General features: G+C 45.0%; 1 protein-coding gene across 3 annotated transcripts in view; it reads right to left on the bottom strand.

Annotated features, from left to right (window-relative positions):
* The window catches only part of LOXL2 (lysyl oxidase like 2), a 125,560-nt gene extending 112,727 nt beyond the window's left edge, over positions 1–12,833 (bottom strand). For all 3 annotated transcript variants that reach the window (XM_060178869.1, XM_060178870.1, XM_007538794.3), the window contains exon 1: positions 12,636–12,833. The gene's annotated coding sequence lies outside the window, so the exon portion shown is untranslated. The remainder of the gene's footprint in view (positions 1–12,635) is intronic.
* Between the last annotated feature and the right edge of the window lie 774 nt (positions 12,834–13,607).

Raw genomic sequence — 13,607 nt, 5'->3', positions numbered from 1 at the left:
CTAAGATTCGATCAGAAAGTACAGTCCCAAAACACAGTGCACGTAACACATAACAGGGGCAAAGGCTGCTTAGAGCTGGTGCAGCAACTGTGGGATTATATATATGACAGTGGGGTGGCCTTAGAGGCAGAGCATGCAAAATGACACTAAGATACCAGTCAAGGTCAAGTTAGCCAACTGCTTTGCCACCAAGCTGCAGATGCTACCATGATGCCAACCTGAATTCCCTGAGCAGATGACCTCACCAATGTGTCCTGGAAACCCACCTCTCCAGAGCCCTGCCCCACTAGGGAAAGATAGAAACAGGTTGGGAATGTGAATCAACCTGCCAACGCAGTTCAGTGGAGAAGCATTTACAGAAGCCATACCTTCCACCTTCTGCAGGCCATTATGATCCTGGGTCCATGTTCCCAGAGGGACAAAGAATAGGAAAGCTATCAAGGGAGGGAATGGGATATAGAACTCTAGTAGTAAAAATTGTTTGCAATTGTACCCTTCTTATTCTATGGTCTTACTGATATTTTTATTTTATAAATAAATTAAAAAATAATGTTGGGAACTGGGTAGTGGCATACTGAGTTGAGTGCTGGCATTACTGTGCTCAAGGACCAGGGTTCAATACTCTGCTCCCCACCTGTATAAGGGATGCTTCATAAGCGGTGAAGCAGGTTTATAGGTGTCTATTCTTTTTTCTCCCTAGCTATCCCCCCTCTCTTCCGTTTCTCTCTGTCCTATCAAATAAAATAGGAAGGAAAAAATGGCTACTGGAAGTGGTAGATTCACAGTGCTGGCACCCCCAGTGATAACCCTGGTAGAAAAAAAAAAAGAGAAAGAAAGAAAAAAAAAGGAAAAAATGAAAAGAAAAAAAAGTGTCACAGCTTGACTATAAGCTACTGTATACAGAGTGAAAGAACATAGGATCTGAAGCAGCTGGGAGTGAGCCCAGGTTTAAATTTGATTTCTGCAAATGAGGAAGGATCTTAGAGGAGTTACATAAAAGTAGTGAATGCCCATCATAATCAAGAATAAGCTGACTGGGATGGAGTGCTAGCTATTATAATTACAAAACATGCAACAACCTAGAACAATTCTAAGAGTCAGGCCACCAACAACTCTTTATTTTGTTTATTTATTTATCTTTTAGATAGAGATATGGGGGGGGGAAGAAGAAAGGCAGAGGCCACAACGCCAAAGCTTCTTTCAGTGTGGTAGGGACCAGACTGGACTTGAACTTGGGTCAAACACTATCTATTTTACTGGCCTCCATCAACCACTCTTAAATCACCACTTGGGATTCAGGATTTAATCATATTCTGTCCCTCCCCAACCCACAAACACACACTCAGAGACAGTTTCCCAGACTGATCAAACAGTGGGCAAACTGGTCTGAATTCCTGTATCACTTTGAGTGAGATATTAAAATCCAAGAAAGGTAACTGGGAAAACAAATGTGAGGTGCAGAAAGAGAAAGCAAACTTGGTGAGCAGTTTAATTCACTGCAAAAAAGCTTTTTTTTTTTTTTTTTTGAGGTGGGGATAGATAACATAATGGCTATGCCGAGAGACTCTTATGCCTGAGGCTCCAAAGTCTCAGGTTCAGTCCCCTGAACTACCATGAACCAGAGCTGAGCAATGTTCTGATAAAATAATAATAACAATATTTTTTTTAAAAGTGCTTTGCTTCCCAAGGAATGAGTGGAGTTAGAGAAGAGGCCCTTGCAGACAAATTCCTGGAAGAAAGAGTGCCAAGCATTGGACTGGGCACAGGCACAGAGGTTTGAAAAAACTTGGACAGGTAAGGGTACTGGATTGGGGGGTGTAGGGAGTATACAAACTGGTTTTTTTTAAGAGACAGCCCTTCAAAAATGGCCAGGGAACAGCACTTTACCCCCCCCTCTCCCCACATCTGTGATTATTTCTCAAGTGAAGTCTTCCCCATTCCCTTCCTGTCTCACCTCCCTCATGCTGCAAAGAAGGCTGTTCACACAGGGCTGCCACTTGGCTTTTTATGCTTTCTGTGTCTTCAGGAGCTTCCAGACCAGGTTAAGCAACCTGCTTCCAGACAAAGATAAGCAACCTGCACCAACCACTGATTCTGCCGGCTAAACACCTCAGAGGGGAGCTTGATCCAGAGGGTTTGGCAAAGGAAGGAGCAGCTGTTGCATAGACCACAGCCACAACCCTGTCTGGAAATACTTAGCTACACAAAACAGTGATGAAGATAGGCTGTTTTCAAGTTCATTAAGAGCTGCTAGTCTGGGGTTCCACTGTCCGTCACATCCACTCACCCTCAGAAGCCCAGTAAATCACAGCAGCCAGCACCAACTGCCACATCACCAAGGCCGGCCAGGCCTAGCTGCATAGTGCCAGCTGGTATTTGTGTGTCCCCAGAGACTGTTCCTTGAGATAATGACATCCACAGAGCAGTGGCAAACACAGAGTTCTAGCTCTCACAGAGGAAGGCAGATATTCTCGGCTGCCTATGAAGCTCATCAGTATTACTGGTGCTGGTCACAAATCTTCCTGGGTCTCCTCAGAATGAAGCTCATAGTCTTCTGCACCCCTAAGCCCAGTAGGGCTCCCACTGGCAGGACACCTCCACACTCCTCAGTGCTTCACACATTAGCTTTCAACCACAACCCTGAATTCTGGCCACACTGGCCTGAGCATATGACATCTGTTTCCACCTTTCCTGTTCCTTGGACACCACATACCCACTGCCTGAAAACATACATACTCATATGCACAGACTCAACATTATAAGTAATTTTCTAAAAGACAGAACTGAAAAAAACAGCTCAGAGAGGTTACAAGATACTATATAAATTTAAAATAATCTTCAACACACTCCCAGAGAACAATTCAAAATGGAATAAAAAAAAACTTCATTTATGGAAGCATCAAAAAATGATTAGAAATATATTCATGAAGGATGAATACAGGATGATCTCACTCTCAGGCAGAAGTTGAAAAACAAGATCAGAAACGAAAACACAAGTAGAACCTGAAATGGAATTGGCATATCGCACCAAAGTAAAAGACTCTGGGGTGGGTGGGTGGGTGGGGAGAATACAGGTCCATGAAGGATGATAAATGACATAGTGGGGGTTGTATTGTTAAATGGGAAACTGGGGAATGTTATGCATGTACAAACTATTATATTTACTGTTGAATGTAAAACATTAATTCCCCAATAAAGAAATAAACTTTAAAAAAGAAATATATTTAACAGAAGACTTGCATTTTATACTAAAAACTACAAAACATTATTGAAATAAATTAAATATCTAAATAAACAGGGAACTTATGTTCATGGATTGGAGGACTTAACATTGTTGCAATGAGGATATAAATTAAAAATTTTTGCCGGAATCCAAACTGACTGTTTTTTTTGGTAGAAATTGGCAAGTTATTCTGAAGTTCACAGACTTATAAGAGTTAAAATAGTTAAGGCAATTCCTAAGGAAGGAAAATTAAGTAGGAGGACTCACTTTTCAGCTTTGAATGGCACTACTAAGTAAGAGTAATCAAAATAGTGTGTCATCACATAGAATCATGGTCCAGCAATTAACTCCTATGTGGTGTGAACTGAAGGGGAGGGCACAGGGAATGACAGTTTTAATAAAGTGAAAAGACATCCCAAAGAATGAGAGGATATAATTTGTAACTCATGTAGGTAATAAGGGCAATTTATCCAGATTATATGAAGTCCTAACATTCAATAAAAAGACAATCCAAGTTTCAAGTAGGCACAGCACTTGAATAAACATTTCCTGTGAAGAAGACATACAATAGGCACTTGGGAAAAATTATCTGTTGTGCAGATCTTAGAGAAAAAGTTTACCAACCCCTGCTCTCATTGTGGACCAGCCGACAAGTGGCTCAACCAGTAGAGCACACATGTTACCATGCATGAGAACCTAGATTCAGGCCTCAGGCCGTGAAATGGAGTGCCTTTGGGAGGGAAGCTTTATGAGTGGTGGAGAAGTGCTGTGGTCGCTCTGTGCCACTCTCCCTCCTGATCTCTGTTTCTTACCCTCTGTGTAGAGGAAAGGAGGGGAAAAAAATGTCTTCGGTGCAGTGAGCTGTGCAGACAAGTCCCTGATTGCAAAATAAATAAATAAATACATTAGAATAATCACTATGGCCATTGCATTCTCAGGGATGAAGACCAAAAGAAAGGAGGCTAGTTAGGATACTGGCAGCTCTCCAGGAAACAGATGACTCTGGCGTAGTGTCATGGTGCAATGCCACATGCTGGGGTGGCAACAGAAGTGACATCAGAGCTTAATGGCAAAGTGGAAAGGTGGGCATAGTTTTCAGAGCTCTGAGGACAAAAAGGCACCAAGATAATATCAAGTGAAAATCAAAATTGCCACCAGAAAGGATCATAGAGTCCACTAGGTCTTCCTGTCTAGCTTTTAGTTTCTCCTCTTTAGTCACTACAATGGAGAGGAGTTGGCAGAATCCCTGAATTCAAGGCAGCTTAAAAGTACTTTAAAGATATCTTCTTATAATTCAGTCTGGGACATGCTAGAGTAACTCCAGGTAATCTGATGGTGCGCCTGTTCCCTTCACTGCAACTAGCCCAAGCTGTAAAATTCTGTGGCTGTGGAGAGGCTCCAAGCCTGCTATTGGCACCAGGTGGCCACCATGGGGCTGGCTGCCAGGCATCGGAATATTATTCTTACCTGATGAATTATTTTTAAATACACATGTCAAACACAGAATCTTGTTCATCTTGGTCTAAGTTACAGTTACTGGAAGAGGATCTGGCACACAGTAAACCATTTTCAGTTAAGGAGAAAGGGGACCAGGTGGGAAGGGAAGGAGGAAGGAAGACAGGAAGGCAAGACACAGATTTGTTCACTTAAGGCTTTCAACTTGGGCTTTAGGGGGGAAAAAATGTAGGAGTCCTCCAGGTGAATGCAGATTCCTTTGGTCCAGGGAGAGTCTAGAAGATCAATATTAATTATGAAGTTCTAATACTGCTACAAACGCAAACCCCAAATACATAGTCAAGTATATGATATGTACTTGAAATCAATGCTTTTTGCCTTGAAAACCCCTGCATCTCTGGGCGACAGCCTATTGTTCTTAGAAGTAGTTGTTTTTGTTTGGTTTTTGCTCTTTGCAACCAGAGTTATCAGTGGGCCTTGGTACATGGACAACTCTACCACTCCCAGTGGCCTTTTTTTTTCTTTCTATTTTGATAGAGGGTGAGAGACAGAGATAAGGAGAGACGTACTTGACACACTGATCCACTGCTTGTGAAGCTTCCCCCCTGCTAGTGGGGTCCGGGGACTTGAACCTTAGTATGGTATGGTAATAAGTGCATGGTACTGTGTGTGCTCTATTCAGTGTGTCACTACCAGGCCTATGAAGTGCTTAAAACAGACTCTTTTGTAGTGTTCATCCAGAAAAGTAATGTAGACATACATATTCATTATTATACTATTTAAAAATAGCCAATGGTAAAAGAAATCCAAGTGTCCACTGATGGATGAATGGTTCCATTAACTGGTGTAGAACTGTGCAAGGAAAAAATTCTTCAGCCAGAAGACAGAAATTCTGACACATACTGTGGCATTGATAAACCTTGAAGACAGCATGTTAAGTGAGGTAAGATAGTCACATACGGACAAATTTAAGCATTCAGAGTAGTCCGTTGACAGGCAGCATATACGACTGCAGTGGCCAGGATCTGCAGAGCTAGAGTTTAACTGGGTACACAGAGGTCCTGTTTGGAAGGATGAAGAAGTTCTGGAGGTGGATGGAAATAGGGATAGCTGCACAACATTGTGAATGTCTTTACTTAACTGTAGACTTGAAAGTGGTTCAAATGCTGAGGTTTAGGTACTGGGTGGCAGTGCACCTGGTAGACTGAACATGTCACCATGCACAAGGACCCAGGTTCAAGCCACTGGTTCCTACAAACAGGGGGGAAGCTTCACAAGCAGTGAAACAATGCTACAGGTATTTCTCTTTCTCTCTACCTCTTTTCTTCCTTTCCAATCAATTTCTGTCTCTATCCAATAAGTAAATAAATATTTTAATACTGAGATTTATCTTAAATACCTTTAGCTCCATTGACGACAAGCTCAATTAGGATCTGTGACATTTTACGTATGCATGCTACTTTAAGGGGCAAAAAAGTTTGCTCTAAAAAGATGTATTTTATTCAAGTTTACATTTGTATTTGTTTTTAAAGGATGTTTAGAAAAGAAAACTTTCCAGATCACTGAGTGCTGCAGGCTCCCTGGAAAGTTGTGTTGTGTTTACCCCATTGCATGGTAACCAGGAGGCAGGGAGCAGGGGAGTTCATGTCCAAGGGCAGTGTAAACAAACTGAGCAAATTGAGCTGTTCACAAATCATTGGGATAGGTTATCTTTTCATTACTGTGTATGTGTTCTAGGCCAGCAACATTATTTTCTCAAAAGGTGCTCAGCTTTAAGTTGGTGACATATCGAGACACATGAGAAAGATCAGTTGTGGTAGGACACAGAGGGGCAGCTGTGTCTGCCTGTTTGACAGAGAGGTCCACACAGTGAAGAGTCACATAATATTCTAGGATTGTATGACCAAGTACAGCCATCAAAAGGCAAGAAGAACTTACTGACACCTTGGCCTTGTGATCTCCCAAATTCCTTCCTGCTCTGTGCCTATTGTTTTATTTATTTATTTACTTATTTATTTATTCAGTCAGTCATTCGTGAAGAATGATATACCAAATATCACTATAGCACATGTGCTGCCAAGGATTGAACCCTGGACTTCAAGCTTGAGAGTCCAATACCTTATCCACTGTGCCACCTCCCGGATCACGTCTCTGTGCTTATTGTTTGCCACTCACAGCTTACCCAGTTGGGGCTGGGAGACAGCTCACCCAGTAAAGCACATGCCTGAGCATGTATGAGGACCCAGGCTAGAGCCCACAGCCACCACAGGAGAACATCTGCCTGAGACAATGAGGCTTCATGAGTGGTTGAGAACTAATATAACGCCTCATCTTCTCTTCCTTTTGGTGTCTGTCTCTCTCTTTCTTCTCCCCTCCCACCACCATATATATGAAATAATTCAATTATAAAGGTCCACCAGGAGTGATGGAATCGTGCAAGTCTACAGCCCATAGCAACAAACCTGGCAAGGAATAGTTTTTCAAATGTTTTGCCCAGGTATGTTGTTTCTGCCAGGGAAGGACAAGATTTTTTTTTTTCAAATCTGTGGGACACCATGGGTAGGAAGTCAGAACACTAGGTTCAAATACATTCTTCCCAGACACAACTGGACACACAGAAGGTGGGTGGCCCACAGTTTCTAGTCCTGCTGGCTCTGGTTCTGGCCAAGAGAAACTCCAGCAGATGTATCTGAAAGTTCAGGGATCATCTTTGTGGCAGTGCCAACCAGACTGGTCCCGAAGAGAAAGAAATGAGCAAAAGTCATCACAAGATGCAGTCCAAGAACCTGGGTGCATGTACCTCTCAATGCTCCCAAAACTATATGGTTAAGGAAATAAGTATACCTGTTGATAAAGAATCATCTAGAAATTCTGGTCCCCACATAAACAGCCAGTCAATGGACTGGTGTGCAGGATATCAAGAAGACAGTGTGGCTTGAGGCTAATGTCTTGCCTCTTCTGAACTGCCACATTTGGGAGCATTTTTCTCTATCCCCAAATGGCTGTTTCGTAGGAGGTTTGTTCATAGCTCATCTATTTAAGTGCCAGGTACTCAGCAGCAGATACCCCATGACTGGAGAAACAGATCTTCCTTTTTCCCCCACACAGCTGGCCAAGGAAGGCAGACTTCTGTGTCTCATTAATAAGATGTGAAAATTGTTTCCTTAGTATCTCATTTCACAGCAAAGAAATAGAGGCAATGACAATGTGATACAATGTTCTGTACCCTCACCAAACACAAGCAGGATAAACAAAACTGTCCCCAGACAAAGGACCTAAGAGTGTAGACTGGTCTCTATAGCAGAATACATGAACCTCAGCTCAAAATGCCAGCTGCTGGTCAGGGCAGTGGCCCAAAGCACACACTTTACCATGCACAAGGACCTGTTTTCAAACCCCCAATTCCTACCTGCAGAGGAGGAAGCTTCACAAGTAGTGAAACAAGTGCTTCAGGTTCCTCTCTCTCTCTCTCTCTCTCTCTCTCCCCAACCTCTCAATTTCTCTCTGTCCTATCAAATAAAAAGAAAATTTTAAAAGAGGAAAATATAACCATCTTGGAGATTTTTTGTGCAGGTACTGGGTCTCAGTGATAACCCTAGTGACAAGAAAATCAATAAATGAATCAAGCCAGCTGCCACAACATCTGGGTGATGCTCAATGAGAGGCAATTGTTCTCAGTGGGATTCCATTTTGAGGTCTTGGTCTCATCCAGGAGTGACATTCATTTCACTCATCCTACCTGGAGACCTAAGAGCCAAAGAATGTGGAAGAGTGATGCACACTAGTTCAAGACAGATCTATCTCACCTAAAGGAAGCAATGTAATGCTAAGCTAAGGGACAACTTCAGGCTTCCTGAGTCTGCAGTGTCAACTGGCCACTTACTATTTACACAGGACTGTCTGGTAGCAGGTGTCTGGGAAGTGATAAGCCAAGGGTGAAGCCAGAGCCAGCTCTGTAAGGGACAGCTGACAATCACTAACCAGAACCAAGGGACAGAACCAACCACTGCCCAGGAATTCAGAGGCTGGGTCAGACTCTATCACTGCCAGTCTCCACTGTGCCACCAGACAGCTTCTGTTTCCAGTTTACTCAGCTGTGCAACCAAAGCAGGAAGACCCACCTCACTATCTGGTGCAACACTGTAAAATTCAAATGACAGGGCTGAGGAGACAGTATAATGGTTATGCAAAAATTTTCATGCCTGAGACAGGTTCAGTCCCCAGGACTACCCTAAGCCAGAGCTGAACAGTGCTCTGGTAGCTCTCTGTGTGTATCTATCTCTGTCATTAAAAATAAATATACTGGGAGTCGGGAGGTAGCGCAGCAAGTTAAGCTCACGTGGCGCAAAGTGCAAGGACCGCTATAAGGATCCAGGTTTGAGCCCCCAGCTCCAAACTTGCAGGAGGGTCACTTCACAGGCGGTTAAGCAGGTCTGCAGGTGTCTATCTTTCTCTTCCCCTCCTCTCTCCATTTCTCTCTGTCCTATCCAAGAACGCCGACATCAATAACAACAATAATAACTACAACAATAAAACAACAAGGGCAACAAAAGGGAATAAATAACTAAATATTTAAAAATAAATAAATAAAAATAAATATATTTTTAAATCAAATGATAGTGGACTGCAAAGAGGGTTAAGCATATATCATAAAAACCAACAGGACTCAGTTCAGTTGTAAAAACATATGGGAGGAAACTGGGGGGAAAGTTTAATATAAATCAGATATCAGATATTAGATGATGCCAAATAACTATTGTTAGTTTTCATGTTTATTTCAAAGAAAGCATGTTGAAAAGCACAGGCATGAAATAACATGTTCTCTGAGATTTGCTTTAAAAGACAGCAATGGGGAAAAAAAAAAAAAGAGCAGAAGGGCTGGGATAGACAACATAATGTCTGAGGTTCTGAGGTCCCACCTTCAATCTCCAGCACCACCCTAAGCCAAAATTGAGCATTGCTATGGTATTTCTCTCTGTGTCTTTCTCTGAATCTTTCTCTCATTAAAAATCATAACTAGCCCATGTCCAGTAGAGAAGCAATTATAGAAGCCAGACCTTCTACCTTCTACACCCCATAATGATCCTGGGTCCATGCTCCCAGAGGTATTAAGAACAGGAAACCTACCAATGGAGAGGATGGGATATGTAACTCTGGTGGTGGGAACTGTGTGGAATTACACCCCTTTTATCCTATGTTCTTGTTGATCATTATTAAATCAATAAAAAAGAAAAAACATAAATAAAATAATAAAAAGGTTTTTTTTTAAGCGAAGAGTGGGACCAGGAGGGGGGCATACCCAGTTGAACATTACCAAGTACAGGGACTCAAGTTCAAACCCCCCCCATCTCCACCTGCAGACAGAAAGCAGTACTACTGGGGTCTCTTTCTCTCCCTATCTCCTTCCTTCTCTCTCAATTTTTCTCTATATCTACCTAATAACTAATTAAATAAATAATTTTATAAAAAGCAAAGACAGAAAGGGATATAAAGTTATGCTTGGTAAACTGCTGATGCCCACTAAAGCTGGGGTAAGAAGTCTGTATATGCATATCTGAATTGTTTCAGTGTAATGAATACTTTTTAAATAATGTAGAATCTTCCAGGATGCTAGAAACCTTCACTGATGATCATCGCAGACCATAGAAAATCTTGCTTCCAGGAGCTGGGTGGTAGCACAGTGGGTGAAGCACAAGGATTGCTGTAAGGATCCCGGTTCGAGCCCAGGCTCCCCACCTGCAGGGGAGTCACTTCACAAGCAGTGAAGCAGGTCTGCAGGTGTCTATCTTTCTCTCCCCCTCTCTATGTTCCCCTCCTCTCTCCATTTCTCTCTGTCCTATCCAACAATGGCAATAAGAACAACAAGGGCTACAAAAGGGAATAAATTTTAAAAAATATTAAACAAAAAAAGGAAGAAAATCTTGCTTCCTTCACAAGGCCCTTCCACACTGGTCATCCAGAGGTCAGTGGACAAGAACTTGAGAAAAGACTGGAAGAGGCCAGGCAAAAAGTCCAGATGGAAAAGAGACACAGTTGCCCCACTCCATCCCTCAGCCAAGGTCCCTGTGGATACCTGAAGGCACAGAAAGTGATGCATCTGATAATAGGCTATGCTTTCTTCTACATGAACATCCCTATAATAGTTTAAACTTCTAAAATAGGTACAGTAAGGGGCTGGATGGTGGTGCACCTGGTTGAATGCACTTGTTACAATGCACAAAAACCCAAGTTCAAGCCCTCAGTTCCCACCTGCAAAGGGAAAACTTTGTGAGTGGCGATGCAGTGTTGCAGGTGTCTCTCTCTCTCTTCCTCTGTCTCTTCCTTCCATTTCAATTTCAGACTGTCTCTATCCAATAAATGAAGATAAAAACTTTACAAAATATAGGCACCGCGACTAACAGTAAAATAAAACAAGTGTGACAAAACACTACAATAAAAAGTATGTGGCTGTGTTCTTGCAAAGCATCTCATTCTAACCACTATTTCCTGACCACTAGTACTTTGGCAATGAAATCAGGAAAAGAAATCAAGAGGAGGGACCACTACAGATGAAGCAGGTCTATACAGAATCTGCTGTCTGCCACACATCAAAAGCCCAGATTGCTTCTAAGGTCAAATTTCTGTTTTAGCTTTAGGTTTCATACTTTGCTTGTCAGTCAACCACTAAGTGACCTTACTGAGATCAAGTCAGTTTTGAATACAAAGCAACAGGAAGAAAAACAGACCACGCGCACAGATTCACAACAGTAATGACTAAAAGATTCCACCAAAGGTGAGAAATGGGATTTGGGGGTTCCAGGAAAAGGTAACGCTAGTGCAGCAGAGAAACCTGCAATTAATGACTTGGGTACGAATTCTGACACTGCCCTAACCCTTGAACTGAACTCCACACTGAAACCATTTCCAGCACTTCTCCTTTTCCGTAAAAAAGCAATGGTTGAGCTGATACAAAGCTCCCCACCTTCAAGATTTTCCGGGACGAAATTAATTCCTGGGGCCTGTTTCTGATTTCTGTGCAGGAGAATCCTCTCAGCACCGCTCAAGTTTTGCTACCCGCCCCCTGCCATCTTCAGCAGCCTCCACCACGCCCCTTCACCCCACCCTGCGAATTTTTGGTGGTCTCTGTAGAAGCGGAGTGGATGGCGAGGAAAAGAATCTTGCTGAATGCTTTCAAACATTTCTATTTCGGGGCTGATTCACAGTGAAGCTTCCCGCCAGCCGAGATACCCAAGGGTTTCCAGATTTACCGTGTTGGGGTGCTGGGTGGAAGGGCTGGGGGTGGGGGAGGGGTATTGCCTGAGGCCCTTGGTAAAGCGAGGGGGCTCCGAGGATCGCAGGGCTCTGAACTCCTGCCTCCAGGTGGCCGGGTCAGACCGCTTGTCCTGGCACTTCTCAGTGACAAGAGAAGGTCCCCGCTCCCAGACGAACCCGCGGGACCTGGGAGAGAAGGCACGTGCGTCGCGCCTCTCCCTGCCCTGTCCCCGGCGCTCCAGAGCTCAGCTAGCCTCTCTCCCTGCAGGCTGGGCAGAACCCCGCCCCCGCCCCCAACTCCCGGCAGTGGGAACTAAACACTCTGGGGCACCCTCAGGGACTCCCACCTTCAACTAGGCCCATCCCCAAGCGCTCCAGTCCCAAAGTTTCAGAAGCCAGAACTACAGTCCTTGTCCTAGGTCCCAGTGACCTGGTCCCGCGCCACCTCCAGGGCAGCGAGGTCGCCGACGACACCCCAGAACCCTGCTCCCCGGGGCGCGCCCGAGGGAAGTCTTCGCCTGGATCGGCCCAAGTGCGGCTGGATGGGTTCCCCCGAGTTGGAAGGGGAGGTCGGGTGGCCCGTGCGTCCTATCCCCTAGTGGAGGACCGGGAATCCCCGGGGCAACTAGGAGGCTGTGCCTCGGGGAGCAGGGGTGAAAGATCTCAGGACGACTGGAGGAGGAGAGGACGTTGAGGGCGCTCTTACTTGCCGGCTGGGGTCCAAGCTGGCGGCCTGGGGACGGGCTTTCCGGCGGGCTGAGCCCCTTCCCCGCAGAGGCAGAGGCTGGAGCTCCGTGCTTGGGAAGCACAGCTGGAACCGCTGCCTGCCCGCCGGCCTCGTACTTTTAAGGGGAGTCGCCGGCTGGCACCTCCCCACCCCCCAGGAGGCGGCCCTGGCTTCAGCCCGGCCTCCAGCACTTTTGTTCTAATTTCACAGCAGCCACGCCCCGAGAGGGGGCTCTGCGGGGGAGGCCCTGCTCGGACCCCCCTCCCCGGGTTTCCGGAGTCTGGGGAGCAAGGCCGGTGCTTTTCCACAGGAAGATTCCTCAGCCCCTCACCCCCACAAGGCTCCTAGAGTTTAACCCTTCCACGTCCTCCTCACCCTCCCCAAGTGCTGGCCGGGTCTAACCTGGCCCGGCTGGGTCCCCAGAGCCCAGCGCGGCCTGGAGCGCACTAGATGGTCAGTAAAAACGGAAGCACGAAAGAGTTCCAAGAGTTCCACAACTTTCTTCCCCTTACCTGGGTTTTGCATTTTTTTCCCCCATCCTCACAGAAGGTAAGTCTTAAAACAGGCAAACCTTTTCCTCCAGGAGATCTTTGCTGCGCCCTTAAGAAGCCAGTCCAGGGAAGATGAGCTTTTTCCCTTTGTAAATGTGAGGATTTCGGTTCAATGACCTGCAACGTCCTTCTCCACAGGACAGGACAGGGATTAACAAATCCTCTGTTCAGAGGACAGAGCAGGACATGCCCAGTGGTCATGGGGGTTGGGGGTCCTGTGCAGATTTCCAGGGCTGGGTGAATGAGCAGCAGGCGACAGCTGTCAAAGAGGTCTGTGTGATGCCTCAACCAGCAGAACTCTTAACTGTCCCTTCCTCTTGGATAGACACTCAGCTGGGGATTCCCAGCCTCTGCCAAAAGCTGGAATTTCGCCCCCACCCCATTCACCTGTCAGTTCACT

Source organism: Erinaceus europaeus, chromosome 19 (genome assembly GCF_950295315.1).
Source record: "Erinaceus europaeus chromosome 19, mEriEur2.1, whole genome shotgun sequence".
Classification (NCBI taxonomy): domain Eukaryota; kingdom Metazoa; phylum Chordata; class Mammalia; order Eulipotyphla; family Erinaceidae; genus Erinaceus; species Erinaceus europaeus.
Note: the sequence above shows the minus strand (reverse complement) of the source record. Positions and strands in the feature narration are given on the sequence as shown.